The following is an 18,591-nucleotide window of genomic DNA, read 5'->3' as shown; positions in this document are numbered from 1 at the left end:
TCATTACCGGAGACTCTGACAAGTCACTTTCTGTGTCCTGGCAGAGGGTACAGCAACATTGCGCCTCAAAACAGAGGCGTTTGATACCAGAGAATGTGTATCTAAGTTTGAAAAGTGCTCTCTCTAGCATCGGACAGCCACTATTCCTAAGGTGCACAGGTCAGCAGGGGGCAAACTGAGTTTCCAGTATACTGGTGACTCGAGAGTGGGAGGGCGATGGAGGTGAGGAAAGGGGCACCATGAGTGTTTTGGGGGTTGTTTGGGGAGGGGTATTTATCATGGGAGAGAGGAGGCACAGGACTTAGAGGAGAGAGTGTGGCATTACGGACAGAGCTGCCTTCTTTGCACCCCGGGAACCAAGTTTAAGTCCCGGCGTTGACTCAACATCCTGTGATTCTGGGCAAATGAATTAATCTCGCCAGCGCCACAAAATAATTGTTTAATGTAACTGGCGCTCATGTGAGGTGCTCCAATAAATGCAGAGTTCGGCCTATATAAAGCAACAACAAAAATGAATGGTAAAGGGGTAGCAAGTCTCGGGGAACAAAGAGCAGAGTGAGGACGGGGCCTGTCATCACAGGAGAGCCCTGTGCATTTTAGTGGCAGGCGACAGAGGAACTTAACACCAGTGCTGCCTGAAAACTTGATGCTCACCCTCCTCTTATTGGCTCAGCATAGAGCAGAGCCAATAAAGGAGAATCGGTTTCAATTTATTTAGAGTGCCTGTTTTTGTGGACACTTGTATAAAAAGTGCAGGATTATTCCTAAAGTGCTGATTTTGTGATTTATTTATTTTTGCTGCTCGTGAAAGGCTTACACAGAGGAACAAGAGTAAAGCAATTAAAGAGCACCAACACAATTAAAGAAGAAATGGACAAGCCACCAAAGAAATCCAACACCAATTTATAACAAGCATTGGGAAAGCCATAAGGCTTCCCCTATACAAGAGCTATTGGTTTTGGCAATGTGTTTTTGCCAAGTTGTATACCAGTGTCGTAAATTGGATTTGTTGGAGTAGAGAGTCATAGAGTGGAGTAGGGAGAGTAAAGTGTTGAAGAGGGGAGAAGAGTTCAGTGGCAGAGAGTGGCATAGAGTAGAGTGATGTAGAGTGCAGTGGCGTGGAGTGGTGTAGAGTGGTGTGGAATAGGGTTGAGTGGATTGAGGTCGATTGGACTGGAGTAGTTTGGGAGTGGACTGCATTGGGGGTAAAGTGGTATGTATTGAGTGGAGTAACATGGGCTGGATGGGAATGGACTGGAGTGGATTGAAATGGGGTGAGGTGGATTGTATTGGAGTGGGGTGAGCTAGATTGGTTTGGGGTGGGTGGGTGGATTGGATTTGAGCGATACGACAGAGGTGGGGTGGATTGCATTGGGTGGGGTGGATTAGATTAGAGCAGGATGGATTGGATTAAAGTAGTGGATTGGATTTGAATAGGGTGTATTGGGTTGGGGTGGGGTAGACTGGAGAGAGGCAGATTGGAATGGGGAATATTGGAGTGGGCATATTGCTTTGCATTGGAATGGGGCAGATTGTTTCAGATTGAAGTGGGGCAGATTCTTTTGGATTGGAGTGGGGCAGATTCTTTTGGATTGGAATTTTGGATTGGAGTCAGAGTGTAGGACAAAGTGTTTTGGATTGGAGTGGGGCAGATTGGTGTGTGGCAGATTGTTTTGGATTGGAGTGGGGCAGATTGTTTTGTATTGGAGTAGGACAGATTGTTTTGGATTGGAGTGGGGAATATTAGAGAGCGGAAGATTGGAGTGGGGCAGATTGTTGAGGATTGGAGTGGGGCAGATTTGAGTGGGGTGGGTTAGAGGGATTGGAATGGGGTGGACTGCAGTGGATTGGATTCGAGTAAGTGGTTTGGATTGGAGTGGGGTGGATTGAATTGGTCTGGGAGATTGGATTGAGTGGGGTGGATTGGTGTCAGGTGAGGTGGGGTGGATTGGCATGAATTGGAGTGGGGCGGACTGGAGTGGGGTGCATTGGGGTGTATTGCCCGATCATGTTTTAAAAAATATTTTCTGAAATTACACATAAGAAAGGAACAATGTTGCTTTGCAATATTTAGAACAAGATAATCCTCATCTTTTGAGAACAGCGTCTGCAAGCTAAAACAAAAGAAAATTTGAGTGCAAAGTGAGAAAAGAAGACTCAGCAAAATAAATAAAAAGTTAACTATAGAAAATAAATCTTTACAATTTTGTTTGTCCTGCTGGGCAGGTTTTTGCCAGTCACACGCCTGCTGTTTGCATGGCACTAAAAGTTAAAGGGAACTAAATAATACATCAATCACGTAGGGAGCAGCAGACGGGCAGTAATTAAGTCAAATCAATCAGTGCTTGGTCCCTGCTCCACAGAGAGGAACGGAAATAGTGGTAGGCCTGCAGTGATGAATTATGAGGCTGTAAAGAAGAGTGCCAGGCAAGCTAACAATGGGTGGGCTCCAAGACCTTAATGTTAACTACAGTGTCTCGCAAGCGAGACGCATGCGCTAACGTAAGCTCTCACAAGCTTGACCCTAAAAATAGAGTGTATTTTTATGTACTTTCAGGCACCAAAACAAAAAGGATACACCACAGGATTCCGGAGCTATAGAATGTAGGAGGTGTTGTAAATCAAAACATTTCACTCAAATACAAACAAACATTGGCAAATTCAACAAATTTGCCACTTATGGAGCAAAAAGTTGGACAAGTTGTAATGTAGTCGGTTAGAGTTACTTGAGGTGACCAACCCCGGCAGGGAGCCAGTAAGGGGGACCAGCAAGGCCCTCAGTAACGGGTACCTTCTCAGAGGGAGCAGTCTCCCAGCAGCAGTTCTAGTCACTTTATTCTCGTTCAATGGATTCCCATGGAAGCGTTCCTGATGCTGTGGATCCTAATGCTTCAAGATTCTCAAGGATGCTGTGGATGCGATGCACTTGACAAGGGTCTTCCTACAGGGACTCCTGGGCCCATGAAGGCGATGAGGAGGTCCTGGGCACAGGGTTCAACGTCCCACAAGGTCCTCTCCAGTCTGGCTGAAGACCAGTAGCCACTGGACTACCAGTTGTCCGGTGTCACGATCACAGCCAAATCCTTCTTTGGGCTGTAGCTTGCCTTCTGGGAGACCACGTTGCACTCAGATGACTCTCCTGGGTCCAGCAGAATCAGGTGCAACTTCTGAGCACCGAGTCCTGGTCCCTGGTATTCCACGATGGTAGGAAGCAGCAATCCAGAGATCTGGACTACCACTCTCCCTTAGCAGGCTTCTTCAGCTGTTGTGTATTCCAGTGCTGTGAACAGGAGGTCAATCGGCTGACCTTTGGAGTCTCTTTCCTTTGGCTGGGCTCTGGAGATTACTTCTCCTTGGGCAGTACACAGCAGGCAGTGTCCCTCTTTGTTGCTAGCCACCGGGTGCAGCAGGTGCAGACCTTCTTCAGTCCTTCTTCCAGTTCAGTCGAGATCTGAGTTCTAGGTGTCGGGGTGCCCTGTTTATGTACAGAAAATGCCCATGTGGTTGTTAGCCAATGGGCTACCAGGTTCCCTTTCTCTTCATGATCAGTTCCTGGGAAGTGTGGCATCTGGCTATCCCAGGATGCATCACTCTTTCCGCTCCCAAGATGGCAGAACCCCTCTCTTGGTGTCCAGAGCCCTCTAGCCCAACCCAGCGGTGTGGCTACCAAGAAGGCTACATGCACCTTGAGAACTGATTTGATAGGTTTTCCCTCTCCTTCCCCGGTGCCAGGTAGTCTGCCTAAACAATGGGGCTGCTCCTCCCAAGTGTTCCCCAATTGCTCTTCAAAGGTGGTTTCTGCTTTGAAGCTCGCCTTTTGGGCCAGTACCCATGTGGCTTCCTGCAGGAGGGAGATAGCACCTCTCTCCAGTTCATGTCCCTATTGTCTCCTTTCCTAGGAGTTGTTAGCCTGCCTCCCCAGGAGGGCAGAAGCTTTTCTTGGGTTCAAGCTCAATGTGCAACTGTTAAGGGTACATGAGATTGAAGGCAACAAAGTGGCAACTTTGTAAAATTGCATACTGTAACAAGTTACATTAATTTCGACTTGAGATCCAAGTCCAGTTTAATGTAACAAGATTTGGTTGCACATTTCAGGAGTTAGCAGAGCTGAGGGTTCAGCATGTAAACCTGCACTCGCTAACGAGGCAACCAAGTCTTTCCACAGTAAAAACCTGTTTTGTGTTTTTACTGTGATAACATTTAAACTACATCTGCCCATGAAATTTGCTGCACTCCTTAGGGCCAGGTAGGCTTGCCATAAAGTTGACTTACGCATGTTTTAGGTGGGCAGTTGATTTTGCATTGGCTTTCAAATGGCAAAGTTGGCCTAACAGTTTGTAACTGCCCCTCCAATCTGCGATGGCGGGTTGGAAGACTTGCTTTACACTTGTCACACAGAGGGTGGCACAACCCGTACTGTAATCCCTTTGGGGGACTCCCTAACTTACAGGCTCTGGGTACCATATATTAGGGACTTACCAGTAAGTTAGCCTATGGCAACTGGGCATAGCCAATGTAACATACACGTTTTGGGGTCAGGGAACTGGCACTGAGGTCTGGTTAGCAGGCCTCATTGCACTCTCAGAGTTGAAAAACCAGCAAGATCAGTTGAAAACCTAGTACTGATCATACAAGAGGCATGTTCTTACAGTATGGTTTGTGTGTCACTGTAGTGTATGATTATGTATGTCACCGTATAGGATGGTACGGTATGGTCTGTCATTTTATGGTGTACTATGTGGCACTGCATACTATGGTATGATTTGAGGAAATAAGACCAGCTGCATTGTTCGCAGTAGTCCTGGAAATGCAGTTGCACCAGTTGCATAAATGTGCACTCAACATTCCAAACTTGCACACACATTTCCAAAGACTGATTGCAGATGGATGGGTGCAAATGTCTTCAGCTGACTGGTCAAAGCAAATGCCTATGCAAATATGTCATGTGTGCTCAAAACTTCAAGTGAAAAAACAGAAGGGGGTCTAAGGAAATTTTGATTCAGATTTGTCAAATTGGCCAGATTACCTTGCTATACCAGGAGCCATCAAATTCCCCTAGCAAATATCAGGGTTTGTGCAGATATGTGGGTATTACAGGAGATTAAGTGCGTGCTTACGCAATTTCCAGAACATACACATGGGTATCTGTATGCGTTTTACATGATTGTCCTTTGTAATGGCACTGACAGTTCTGGATTTCTATGGAAATCAGGGCATGGTTTTCATGTAGAACAGATTTTTGCCAAAGCGTATTTTTAATATGTAATAAACACATAATTAAAGCATAAAGTGGACTTGAGTGGTGTTGAATGAAATGGTATAGCATAGAGTGGTGTAGAGTAGAGTGGCAGTGTGTGGAGTAGAGTGGAGTGGTTTAGATAGGCGTAGAGTAGATTGGTATAGAGTGGAGTGGCATAGAGAAGAGTAGCATAAAGTGAAGTAGCATGGAGTAAAGTGGGTAGATTGTGTGGAGGGGAGTGGAGATATGTAGAGTGGCATAGAGTGGGGTGGGATGGGATGGAGTAGAGTGGAGCGGCGTGGAGTAGAGTGGCATGGAGGAGAGTGGCACAGAGTGGAATGCTGTGGTGTGGAGTGGAGTGGCATAGACTAGAAGAGTGAAGATTGGTGTGAAGTACAGTGGAGTGGAATAGTATACTGTGTGTAGAGTAGAGTGGCATAGATTGGAGTAGTGTAGAGTGCCATAAAGAGGTAATGTGTAGTGTGGAGGGGTCTGGAGTGGTGTAGAGTAGATAGGCATAGTGTAGCATAGAGAGGCATAGAGTGAAGAGGCATAGATTAGAGTCGAGAGGCATAGAGTCAAGTGGAGTGGCACAGAGAAGAGTAGAGCGGAATGGTGTAGAGTCAAGTGGTGTAGGGTAGTACACTTGACTTATGGGTGTAAGTAACTAAAGCATTGATAGAGATGGCAGATAGGGTGAAAGCTACATAAATAAGGAACTAAATGTCTGTGTTAAAAGTAGGAAAGCATATTGCATGTGCAGGAATAATAACAAAACCCTTATCAATAAAATAGTGTGTTGCAAAAAGATGAGGAAGAACGCATACTTGATCCATGCTTCAGGGAGGTGGTAAAACAAGAAAAAAGGGAAGCTTAAGCAGTAGAAACACTGCAAATGCGAGGGAGTACAAAACAAATGTTATGCTGTGGGTGGGTTGTAAGGCCACTGAACAGTAAATCAGACATCTTACAGCACTTGCCCTGTGTAGTTGAGACCAAAAAACATAAGGATGACGAAACTGCATAAATACAGTTGTGTGAAGAAGTGCAGCTACTGAAAAAAATATGCAGGGAGTGCTTCTTTACATGAAAAAAATAGCTCCAGCAATGAAAGCCAAGAAAGGACACTCCAAAAGGAAGAGTTAATTTGTCCATGATCCAGAGAAAACACACAAAGGGGGACACTTAACTAACCTGGAAACCTCATGCTCACCAATGTAAAGCAAGGAAATGAGAGTGACAACAAAGCCAACAAATGGTAAGTAATGGGCGGGATGTAAGCCCATTTTAAGATTTGTTTTCATAACAATAGATTGTCACAATCAACACTACATGGGCTGACTCAGACAACACCTAAACATTAGGCTTGCCAGACATACTGGGCCATTATAGATGCAGCACCAATACCTCCTTGGAGAAACTTCACAAGCAGGGTACACTGCAAAGTCCAGTCTTTGCCCTCTTTAAGGCAGAAGAAGCAACTGCCGGCCAACCCAGCTAAGCACACACAGCAAAGAGGCAGTACTCCTCCTCCAGCTCTTTTCCTTGGAAGAGGTTCCTCTTGATCCAGAAGTGTTCTAAACATCTGAGGTTTTGGGTCCACTACTTATACCCCTTTCACCCTCTGAAATAGACAAACGTCAAAGAAAAGTCTTTGTTGTTCACAAGATCCTGCTTTGCCCAGGCCCGCCCCCAGGCACACACTAGGGGGTTGGAGACTGCATTGTTTGAGGACAGGCACAGCCTTTTCAGGTGTAGGTTTCAGCTCCTTCCTCCCCACTCTAGCCCAGGAGACTCATCAGGATATACAGGCTACACCTCAGCCCCCTTCTTATCACTCTCTAGAGGGAATTCACAACAGCCCAACTGTCAGTTTGACCCACATGTGGAATACACAAGCAGGGAGAGGCACATAATGTTCAAAGCAATACAATGCCCACTTTCTAAAAGTGTCATTTTCAAACTGACAATCTAAAAACAAACTTTACCAAAAGGTGTATTCTTAAATTTGAGTTCAGAGACCCCAAACTCCTTATCTCCATCTGCTCCCAATGGGAAACTGCACTTAAAAGATATTTAAAGGCAGTCCCCATGTTAACCTATGAGAGAGACAGGCCTTGCAACATTGTAAACCGTATTTGGCAGTATTTCACAGTCAGGACATATAAAACATATCAGTGCATGTCCTACCTTTAATATACACTGCACCCTGCCAATGGGGCTACCTACGGCCTATCTTAGGGGTACCTTACATGTAGTAAAAGGGAAGGTTTAAGCCTGGCAAGTGGGCACACTTGTCAGGTCGAATTGGGAGTGCAAGGCTGCAAACACATACACTACAGTGGCAGGTCTGAGACATGTTTACGGGGCTACGCATGTGGGTAGCACAATTAGTGCTGCAGGCCCACTAGTAGCATTTGATTTACAGGCCCTGGGCACACCTAGTGCACTTTGCTAGGGACTTGTTAGTAAAGCAAATATGCCAATCATGGATAAACTAGCAAAAACAAATCAGAAAAAATAGGAGGAAGAAGGTGAAACGTTTGGGGATAACCTGGCAAAAAGGAGGCTCTGTGAAATAAAATATTTGCAAATGATCACACAATTTGGACAAGCAGGGAACCCTTTATTGATTGCAGGTTATTTGGTTTCACATTTTGAAATTCAGCCACTAAATTGGTATGTCTGTCTCGCTCTTTACATCGAAGGTCACTTTTGTCTTTCATCCGTTGGTCACAAGGAGAATCCCAACATAGAGATAGCAGACCCGACTCAGGGCCCCCAGGCCCAACCACCAAGCCAAGAATGCATTTGTTTGGGTGTCACAGCCCAATCACCCCCTTAAGTTACGCCCCTGGAGACTACATTGAGTGATTTACTCCAGAACAGAGAACCTGACATTTTGGCACTTCACAGCAGTGGCCTGTTTGAGACACTGCAGCCAGAAAGGCACATGCTTTCACATCCTCTGGTCATGGCTGAAGATACAGATACACTGGAGTAAGGTGGTAAGGAGTTGGCCCTTAAGGTTACATTTAGACTGGATGCTGTGAAGGTCTTGGAAGTTTCCTTGATCACACAAGGAAGGGGCAATACCTCCTTGAAGCCACTGGACCAACCCGCACTTAATATACACATGAAAGGAGTCAAGTATCTCCTTAAAAGGTTCTCAGATAGAAGGATAGAAGGAAAAAACCACAGGGGAAAAATATTTTGGGCAGTCTTGGTAATTGTTGATTGTTGACGATGGACGATGTTAGAGTTGATAAGCAAGGGAACAAAATTACCCCGACCCAGGGTAAAAAAAGAGCCGGGCACAAATTCTTCCGAATTAGAGATTCCAAATAGGAAATTGAGCTGCAAACTAAGGGAATGGATGTGTGTGACTGCTGCATTTCAAGACAAACCATCCTTATGTATATATAGTCCAGGCAGTGCAGAACATTACCGGACAAGAGGTGGACACAATCTTGTATTGGGAACTTCAGACAACAAACACTAGGAACACAACTATCTTTTAATAGGCATACATGTAACGCTAACCCTGTCTTCTGTAGAACAATGTATTTCAAGCAGAAGAAGCACAAACCTTTCTTTATTTCCATGCTCCAGCATTCTGACTGTGGCCCTGCCACACCAGAGCCCCACACGGGCCACTGAACATTCTTCCAACTGGCTTTGGAAAAGCCAACAATGACAGAGTGACATGGATGATAATACCATGCCTTGTGCTGAATGCAAGGTCCAGAAATACACTGTTTCTTCCATGGATAAGCCTCACTGGTGATAAAAAGCACTCTACAAATTGATAGATGTCTAGATTCAGTGCAGACCACCTACATTGCTAATAGCTCTCTCCCTGAGACTGAAACTTCCTTTTACTCTCAGATAAAACATGAGACAAATAAAGGGCAGGATTTCCTTGTCTGCCACTTTTTTTGCAATTGTAACAAGACCGCCTCCACTGCCCTTTCTAATGCAGCAATCTCTACAACTTTTTACAGGTGTCAGAAAGGCAAATAAATGGAGCTTGAGTGAACATTTGAGCGTATTAAATATATGCACCCAAGTGGAACAAGTGCTCACTTGGTATGGGGCAGTCATATTCCCTAAAAGAGAGCAGTGAGCAGACCACGTGCTTGACAAAAACATAAATCATATGATTTGATCCACCAGAGATTAGCCTTTCATCTGTGTTCCTTTTCAACCTGTGTCAAAGGAGTCCAAGTACTTCCCTTTTGCAAAGATTCATCTTGGAATCAAAAAGCCATGTAATTTCCTGTCCTACACAAAAGTTGAAATATGTTCAGAGCAGAAAACCCAGGTAAGACCTTTTTTCTCTACATTTTTCTTGAACTCTATTTCAATTAACAAAACTAGATAAGTCTACAGAATCAAATAAAACAAGTAGAACAAAACAATTCATTCTTAATCTCTTCTTTTAAACCACAACAAAACAATGTGATTTGAATTTTCTAAATCCATGTAATTTCAGCTGTCATACGGCAAAAATAAGCCACATAGGTCGATACATCTATTTCACCTTGCCCAATATCAAATAATGCTTCCTCGGCAGAACGTTCGAAATCGGAATGTTCAAATATCTTCTTAAACGTAAGTAAGAATACCGCACAGCAGTTCAGACAATCATCTGAAGCTGTAACTAAAGGAGTAACCCAGGAGGCGTGCCACCAACGTAATTGAGTGGGTGTGAGTTTCAGAGCTCGCTCCTTCCCTAACGACAAAGGCTATTTCTGACTGCAATGGAAGTGGCATGGACTCTGCTCTAAATTTGGCAGTCAGTAGCAGCAGCCTACAAGGAGCAGGATTCCATAGCTGCGATTTTGCAGGAGGATCACAACGGTGACAAGGCGGACCAGCGAACCCTGGGGGATGAGGGCCTGCACTACGAACCATGGCTTCTGAAGCACTGCTTGGGACCCCATACAAAACCCACACACAAAGTGAGGACATACCCGTAAATTGTGCAGAAGCCCTGGGGCCACAAGGGCAATTGGGAGGATGGCCTGTTCTTGTCACAGGGTGCTCAGGCCTTCTGGGCTACCCCAGTGGCATAGCTAGCATATGGCGGAATACCAATAATTACACACTCACACTATGGAACGATCCCTTTATTTCATAGCCCATGGCCACACCTGGCCAGAGGAAGTACAGTGATGCACATCTGGGGCAACAAGCCACCATGGAAAGGTCCAGGTAGCTCACTACATCCCTCCCCAAATTGGCATGAAACTTCATCTTTGAAATTGGCTCACAAAGGCTTTGAGCCGCTGACTCAGCTGCGGATTCGGCCTGAGGTTGTACAGCTGATGATGTGAGCTTTCTGGAACTTCTGCTGTGCTCGAGTAGTTGTGAGTGTCCATGCCACTACTCTCTTCCACATTGGCCTGTTCTGGAGTTCTGTCATCTGGAGAGGGATGGGCTGCATCTCTTTTCCACAGGAGAATCGTCTATTGTGGTGTTACTTTCTCCATTTTCAGGCTTTTGCTGATTCGGTTTTTCTACTTTCCAGAACCATGAAATATTTTTGGTGACAGTTTCATAGCCCTTGCGAGCTGTTACCATGGTACCCTCCATGCTCCTGGTTTGAAAGGTGTTCTGAACTTCCACTCAGGTCCTCTATCTTTGATGTCTTTCATGATCGCTTTATCACCCTGCATGATGTGCCGTGTGGTTACTTGCCTCTTCAATCTTACACATATAGGCCCTCATTATGACATTTGCGGTGAATCCCACTTACTTTCACGCTGACGGCTGCCAACTTACCACTGCGGCGGATATCCATCCATCCACCATATTATGACACACACACCAATCCGTCAGTATTCAGCCACATACACAACTCCGCCAGACCAAAGGTCAGTGCTAAAGTGGCAGTATCAAAACCCACATCGTTACGCCAACAGAACAACGCCCACCACATTATGACCCACGAATCACCACGGCGGGCATTCAACGGAGGAAGAACCATTGCCTGTACACACCGCTGCGCTCAAAATGGACACACACATACAAAACACCACCACATTGGACAATTCAAACAACACACACCTGACACCCATACACACACCACACCCACACACCTACACCACTAAAAAACACCCACCCACATTACCCATAACCCTTTACAATTACAAAGCATTGCCACCAGAGAGACACCAAGAGCACTGACACAACTACATACATACACTATTCACACCTACACACCACTCACGCACTCCACATCACACACCCCAACACATTACCCAACACACCCTCACCAACACACATCACACAACACCCATGGCACCACAAAGACACCCCCGTTTCACAGAGGAGGAGCTAAGGGTCATGGTGGAGGAAATCGTCAGGGTAGAGCCACAGCTATTTGGAGCACAGGTGCAGCAAATATCTAAAGCTACGAAGATGGAGCTATGGCGGAGAATCGTGAACAGGGTCAATGCCGTGGGACAGCACCCAAGAACTAGGGATGACACCAGGAAGAGGTGGATCGACCTAAGGGGGAAGGTACGTTCCATTGCAGCAAGACACCAGCTTGCTGTACAGAGGACTGGCGGTGGACCCCCTACCTCCTCACCCACAACTCACAGCATGGGAGGAGCAAGTCTTGGCAATACTGCATCCTGAGGGCCTGGCTGTAGTCGGAGGAGGACTGGACTCTGGTAAGTCAACTCTCTACTATTATCACCCCCCTACTTGCATGCCATACACATACCCTCACTCTCACTCCCATCACTCCACTACATCCCCCACACTCCACCATCACATCTCTCTAGTCCCAATGCCAAGCCCTGCATGTTGTACCAATGCATGGATACCCCTCATAGCCCTGCATGGACACTCATCACTAAAGCATGGACACCGTAGAGAATTAACTATCCCACTATACACTAACATACACAAGTGAAAGCAGGCAGGGCAAATCCAACTATAGAGGGGAAGCCACGGATGTACTGTATGTCAGACACAGAAACCATAACACATCATTTACATCCCCACAGGTACCCCTGCCAATGTCACTGGAGAGCAGGTGCCAGCACTATCCAGTCCCCCAACTGAAGAGGCCCACAGTGATGACAGCAACTCTGGTCTTCAGGATCTGGATGACCTACCTGGCCCATCATGGACCACTGGACAGCTGGTTCCTGTAGGAGGCTGGACTGGCTTGTAGTGAGTACCTAGGGGTACTTGCACCTTGCACCAGGCCCAGTTATCCCTTATTAGTGTATAGGGTGTCTAGCAGCATAGGCTGATAGATAATGGTAGCTTAGCAGAGCAGTTTAGGCTGAACTAGGAGACGAGTGAAGCTCCTACAGTACCACTTAGTGTCATATGCACAATATCATAAGAAAACACAATACACAGATATACTAAAAATAAAGGTACTTTATTTTTATGACAATATGCCAAAAGTATCTCAGTGAGTACCCTCAGTATGAGGATAGCAAATATACACAAGATATATGTACACAATACCAAAATATGCAGTAATAGTATTAGAAAACAGTGCAACCAATGTATAGTTACAATAGGATGCAATGGAGACACATAGGGATAGGGGCAACACAAACCATATACTCCAAAAGTGGAATGTGAACCACGAATGGACCCCAAACCTATGTGACCTTGTAGAGGGTCGCTGGGACTATTAGAAAATAGTAAGGGTTAGAAAAATAGCCCACCCCAAGACCCTGAAAAGTGAGTGCAAAGTGCACTAAAGTTCCCCAGAGGACATAGAAGTCGTGATAGGGGAATTCTGCAGGAAAGACACAAACCAACAATGCAACAACGATGGATTTCCAGTCGAGGGTACCTGTGGAACAAGGGGACCAAGTCCAAAAGTCACAAGCAAGTCGGAGATGGGCAGATGCCCAGGAAATGCCAGCTGTGGGTGCAAAGATGCTGCTACTGGACAGTAGAAGCGTGGGTTTCTGCAAGAACGACAAGGGCTAGAGACTTCCCCTTTGGAGGACGGATCCCTCACGCCGTGGAGAGTCGTGCAGAAGTGTTTCCCGCCGAAAGACCACCAACAAGCCTTGCTAGCTGCAAATCATGCGGTTAGGGTTTTTGGATGCTGCTGTGGCCCAGGAGGGACCAGGATGTCGCCAATTGCGTCAGGGGACAGAGGGGGCGTCGAGCAAGACAAGGAGCCCTCTCAGCAGCAGGCAGCACCCGCAGAAGTGCCAGAAACAGGCACTACAAGGATGCATGAAACGGTGCTCACCCAAAGTCGCACAAAGGAGTCCCACGTCGCCGGAGAACAACTTAGGAGGTCGTGCAATGCAGGTTAGAGTGCCGTGGACCCAGGCTGGACTGTGCACAAAGGATTTCTGCCGGAAGTGCACGGAGGCCGGAGTAGCTGCAAAAGTCGCGGTTCCCAGCAATGCAGTCTGGCGTGGGGAGGCAAGGACTTACCTCCACCAAACTTGGACTGAAGAGTCACTGGACTGTGGGAGTCACTTGGACAGAGTTGCTGGATTCAAGGGACCTCGCTCGTCGTGCTGAGAGGAGACCCAAGGTACCGGTGATGCAGTTCTTTGGTGCGTGCGGTTGCAGGGGGACGATTCCGTCGACCCACGGGACATTTCTTTGGAGCTTCTAGTGCAGAGAGGAGGCAGACTACCCCCACAGCATGCACCACCAGAAAAACAGTCGAGAAGGCAGCAGGATCAGCGTTACAGAGTTGCAGTAGTCATCTTCGCTACTATGTTGCAGTTTTGCAGGCTTCCAGCACGGTCAGCAGTCGATTCCTTGGCAGAAGGTGAAGAGAGAGATGCAGAGGAACTCGGATGAGCTCTTGCATTCGTTATCTAAGGAATCCCAAGAGACAGAGACCCTAAATAGCCAGAAAAGAGGGTTTGGCTACCTAGGAGAGAGGATAGGCTAGCAACACCTGAAGGAGCCTATCAGAAGGAGTCTCTGACGTCACCTGATGGCAGTGGCCACTCAGAGCAGTCCAGTGTGCCAGCAGCACCTCTGTTTCCAAGATGGCAGAGGTCTGGAACACACTGGAGGAGCTCTGGGCACCTCCCAGGGGAGGTACAGGTCAGGGGAGTGGTCACTCCCCTTCCCTTTGTCCAGTTTCGCGCCAGAGCAGGGCTAAGGGGTCCCTGAACCGGTGTAGACTGGCTTATGCAGAAATGGGCACCATGTGTGCCCATGAAAGCATTTCCAGAGGCTGGGGGAGGCTACTCCTCCCCTGCCTTCACACCATTTTCCAAAGGGAGAGGGTGTAACACCCTCTCTCAGAGGAAGTCCTTTGTTCTGCCATCCTGGGCCAGGCCTGGCTGGACCCCAGGAGGGCAGAAGCCTGTCTGAGGGGTTGGCAGCAGCAGCAGCTGCACTGAAACCCCGGGAATGGCAGTTTGGCAGTACCAGGGTCTGTGCTACTGACAACTGGGATCATGGGATTGTGCCAACTATGCCAGGATGGTATAGAGGGGGCAATTCCATGATCATAGACATGTTACATGGCCATATTCGGAGTTACCATTGTGAAGCTACATATAGGTAGTGACCTATATGTAGTGCACGCGTGTAATGGTGTCCCCGCACTCACAAAGTCCTGGGAATTGGCCCTGAACAATGTGGGGGCACCTTGGCTAGTGCCAGGGTGCCCTCACACTAAGTAACTTAGCACCCAACCTTTACCAGGTAAAGGTTAGACATATAGGTGACTTATAAGTTACTTAAGTGCAGTGTAAAATGGCTGTGAAATAACGTGGACGTTATTTCACTCAGGCTGCAGTGGCAGGCCTGTGTAAGAATTGTCAGAGCTCCCTATGGGTGGCAAAAGAAATGCTGCAGCCCATAGGGATCTCCTGGAACCCCAATACCCTGGGTACCTCAGTACCATATACTAGGGCATTATAAGGGTGTTCCAGTAAGCCAATGTAAATTGGTAAAATTGGTCACTAGCCTGTTAGTGACAATTTGAAAGAAATGAGAGAGCATAACCACTGAGGTTCTGATTAGCAGAGCCTCAGTGAGACAGTTAGTCATAACACAGGTAACACATTCAGGCACACTTATGAGCACTGGGGCCCTGTCTAGCAGGGTCCCAGTGACACATACAACTAAAACAACATATATACAGTGAAAAATGGGGGTAACATGCCAAGCAAGATGGTACTTTCCTACAGTTCCCCAGGCCCAGTCACACACCACCACAGAGCCTCCCCCATCTGGAAACACCACCACAGCACCTACCCATTGTACCCATACCTCTGTCCTCAGGACACGTCAATCAGCAGTGTGTCCACCTCTACAGGGACCACAGGGCACACCTCGCACCCAAGACAATGAGGGACCTGGGGTCAGTGGCAGTGGCACACGGTTCAGGGGACAGAGGCACAGGCCAACAGGGACACTGGGAGGACTGCTGTGCGCCATGGGGGAGGACTCTCCAGGAGGCACTCGCCATGATCCTGGGAGCCTATCAACATTCCCAGGACACGATGGGCCAGATCCTGGACAATGTGCAGGAGAACAGGCGGCTGCAGGAGGAACAGTACCAGGGGATCAGGGAGGACTTGCAGGCCATTACCAACACCCTGATCTCCATAGCAGGGGTGCTGGCAGACATGGCCAACATTATGAGGGAGGCAGTCTCACACCAGCGGGCCCCTGCCACTAGCCAGACATCTGAACAGCCTTCCACATACGCTGCCGCTAGTGGCCAGAAGGCCCCGACAGGACTCACAGGCCACCAGCACCCTTCCTCCTGAAGAAGGTGAACCACCACGCAAACGTTCCCTGTGATCCAGACAGAAGCCAGAGACACTTGCCAAGACCCCCACTAGATAACAAGACTCTCCTGATTGTCACCCTTGTGTCCTACTCTGTCACCCTGTCCACCTTGAACTGCCATTGCTCCCCTTCCTATGTCCTCTTGGGCAACGCACCTGTGCTATAAACAGACTGGAACAGTACCCTGGACTTTCCTCCATCATCACCCCATCCCATTGCACTCCCCCCTCTATATATTAGCAATTCAATAAACACCCTTTGAAAAAAAAACATTTGGAGTATGTCATGTATATCAAATATGTATTCATTGAAACAGGTACAAACATTGCAAATCAACTGTACAAAGAATGAGCATGGATTGATGACCTGTAGCTGGCTGTAGTGATCACACCAGGAGTATATGTCAGGTCACCAACATCTGCAAAATGAATTGCCAGAGGGAAAAGCCAGTGGGCCTAGAAGTGCAAATTATCAGCAAGACATTGCCACACACATTACAACCAAAGTCATTGAAATGTAAAGTAACACTGTCCTACCTGTGTGACATTGGAAGTATTGTCAGATCACATGTTCTGGTGTCCTCTTCCTCATCCTCTGCTTCCTCATCCTCACTGTCCACAGGGTCTACTGTTGGCACACGGGCATCTCCAGCCTCCTCCTCCTGCAGGAATGGGACATGGCGTCTGAGGGCCAGGTTATGTAACATGTAGCATGCCACCGCTATCTGGCAGACCTTCTTTGGTGAGTAGCACAGGGATACACCTGTTAGATGGAGGTACCGGAACCTGGTCTTCAGGAGGCCAAAGGTCCTTTCAATTATCTTTCTGGTTTGCCCATGTGCCTCATTATAACATTCTTCTGCCCTTGTCCTCGCATTCCTCACAGGAGTCAGCAGCCATGATAGGTTTGGGTTACCAGAGTCACCTGCAAATATTGAGGGACAACATTTATCCACACACTATCCTATATGGCCCACACCATACCCATACCCCAACATCTACTGGGTGGGAACCAGGGCTCACCTATTAGCCACACCTTGTGCCTCTGTAGTTGGGACATCACATTTGGGCTGCTGCTATTCCTTAGGACAAAGGCATCATGCACGACCCAGGATTCTTAGGGAGATGTACTGGTCCGCCAAGCACACCATTTGAACATTCATGGATTGGAAAGTCTTACGATTACTGAACACCTGTTCATTCTGCCGTGGGGGGACGAATGCAATATGTGTTCATATGGGGAAAACAATGTAGCTGCACATGTGTTTTATCAGGGCAGACAACACTCTTGACAACAATAGCTGTGACATTCCTGCTGCCAAGCCTACTGTCACTTGGAAAGAACCAGTTGCCAGGAAATGGAGTACTGATGGCACTTGCACAAGAGGGGGGATCCCAGTGGGATGACCGATAGCAGATAGCATGTCAGGTTCCAACTAGGCACACAGCTCTGTGATTGTGGCCCTGTCAAGTCTATAGGTGAGGATAATGTGCCTGTCCTCCAGTTTTGCCAAGTCCACCAGGGGTCTGTACATGGGGGTATGTCTCCATCTCCTATTCATCCGCAGCAGTAGAAATCTAAGGGACAAAAGAGGAGCCGGTCACAAACTGAACAATGGAGCTACAACAGTAGTTTGCATCCTGTAAACATATAATGGGTCACTGTGATTTGTCCAGTAGGTGCTAATATCTCCTGTGATGCAGCATTATTCCAGGGTCTGTCCTCCCCACCCCCGAAATGGCATCAGCCTATCCTGTGTGGAGGGACAGGTGGAAGTGAAGTAATTCCACTGATGTTGTGCGCTGTTGCGGAAGGTAGTCGGGAACCGCCGTGCAACTCCTCATTGGTTAACATTGGGCCCTATGGGATATAGTGGCCAATGGTGATCTATGCCAGCAGTGACGGTATGCACTGCCGCGGACGTGTCTGCCATTTTCTATCTGATTACTCACTTGCTACCTGACCTTCCTTAGGCGAGGACCTCCACTTCATGTGCTGCTATGACCTGTGTCTGGAACCTACCATGGCCTGTGTGACCGGGGAAAGGACCCCAGGCTTCACTTTGGAGGAGTTGGAGAGACTGGTGGATGGGGTCCTACCCCAGTACGGACTGCTGTATGGAAGACGGAAGACGGCGGAGGCCCAGCTGGGGATGGCCTCCCAAAGAGGAAAGGGGTGTCCATTGAACCCTGACCCCCCTGATGGGCGGGATACTGGCGGTAGCCTATCCAGAGCTGGATGGGCACTTGAAGGCATCACAGCAGCCACAAGGGGGTGAGTACAGTGCCCATCATTACAACTTAGGCATGGTAGGGTGGTATCGGGTGGGGGATGTGTGTCAGTGGGTGCCCCAAGGCCAGGTCTGATATTGCAGCGTAGGTCCCTTGGTGGCTAGGGTTGTGAAGGGATAATCCTGCTACCTAGCTCATAGGCATACACTACTGGTCATGGCTGGGTGGGTCCCAGGTGTGCTGCATTTGGGGGGTGTGCCCTTCCCCATTCCTTGATGGTAAGCTATTTCTCTGGTCGTGCAATGCCTAGTGCGTAGGCCTGTTCCCTGTGTGTGGGTGTGCTGTGTACGC

The sequence above is a fragment of the Pleurodeles waltl genome, chromosome 4_2 (genome assembly GCF_031143425.1).
Source record: "Pleurodeles waltl isolate 20211129_DDA chromosome 4_2, aPleWal1.hap1.20221129, whole genome shotgun sequence".
NCBI lineage: Eukaryota > Metazoa > Chordata > Amphibia > Caudata > Salamandridae > Pleurodeles > Pleurodeles waltl.
Note: the sequence above shows the minus strand (reverse complement) of the source record.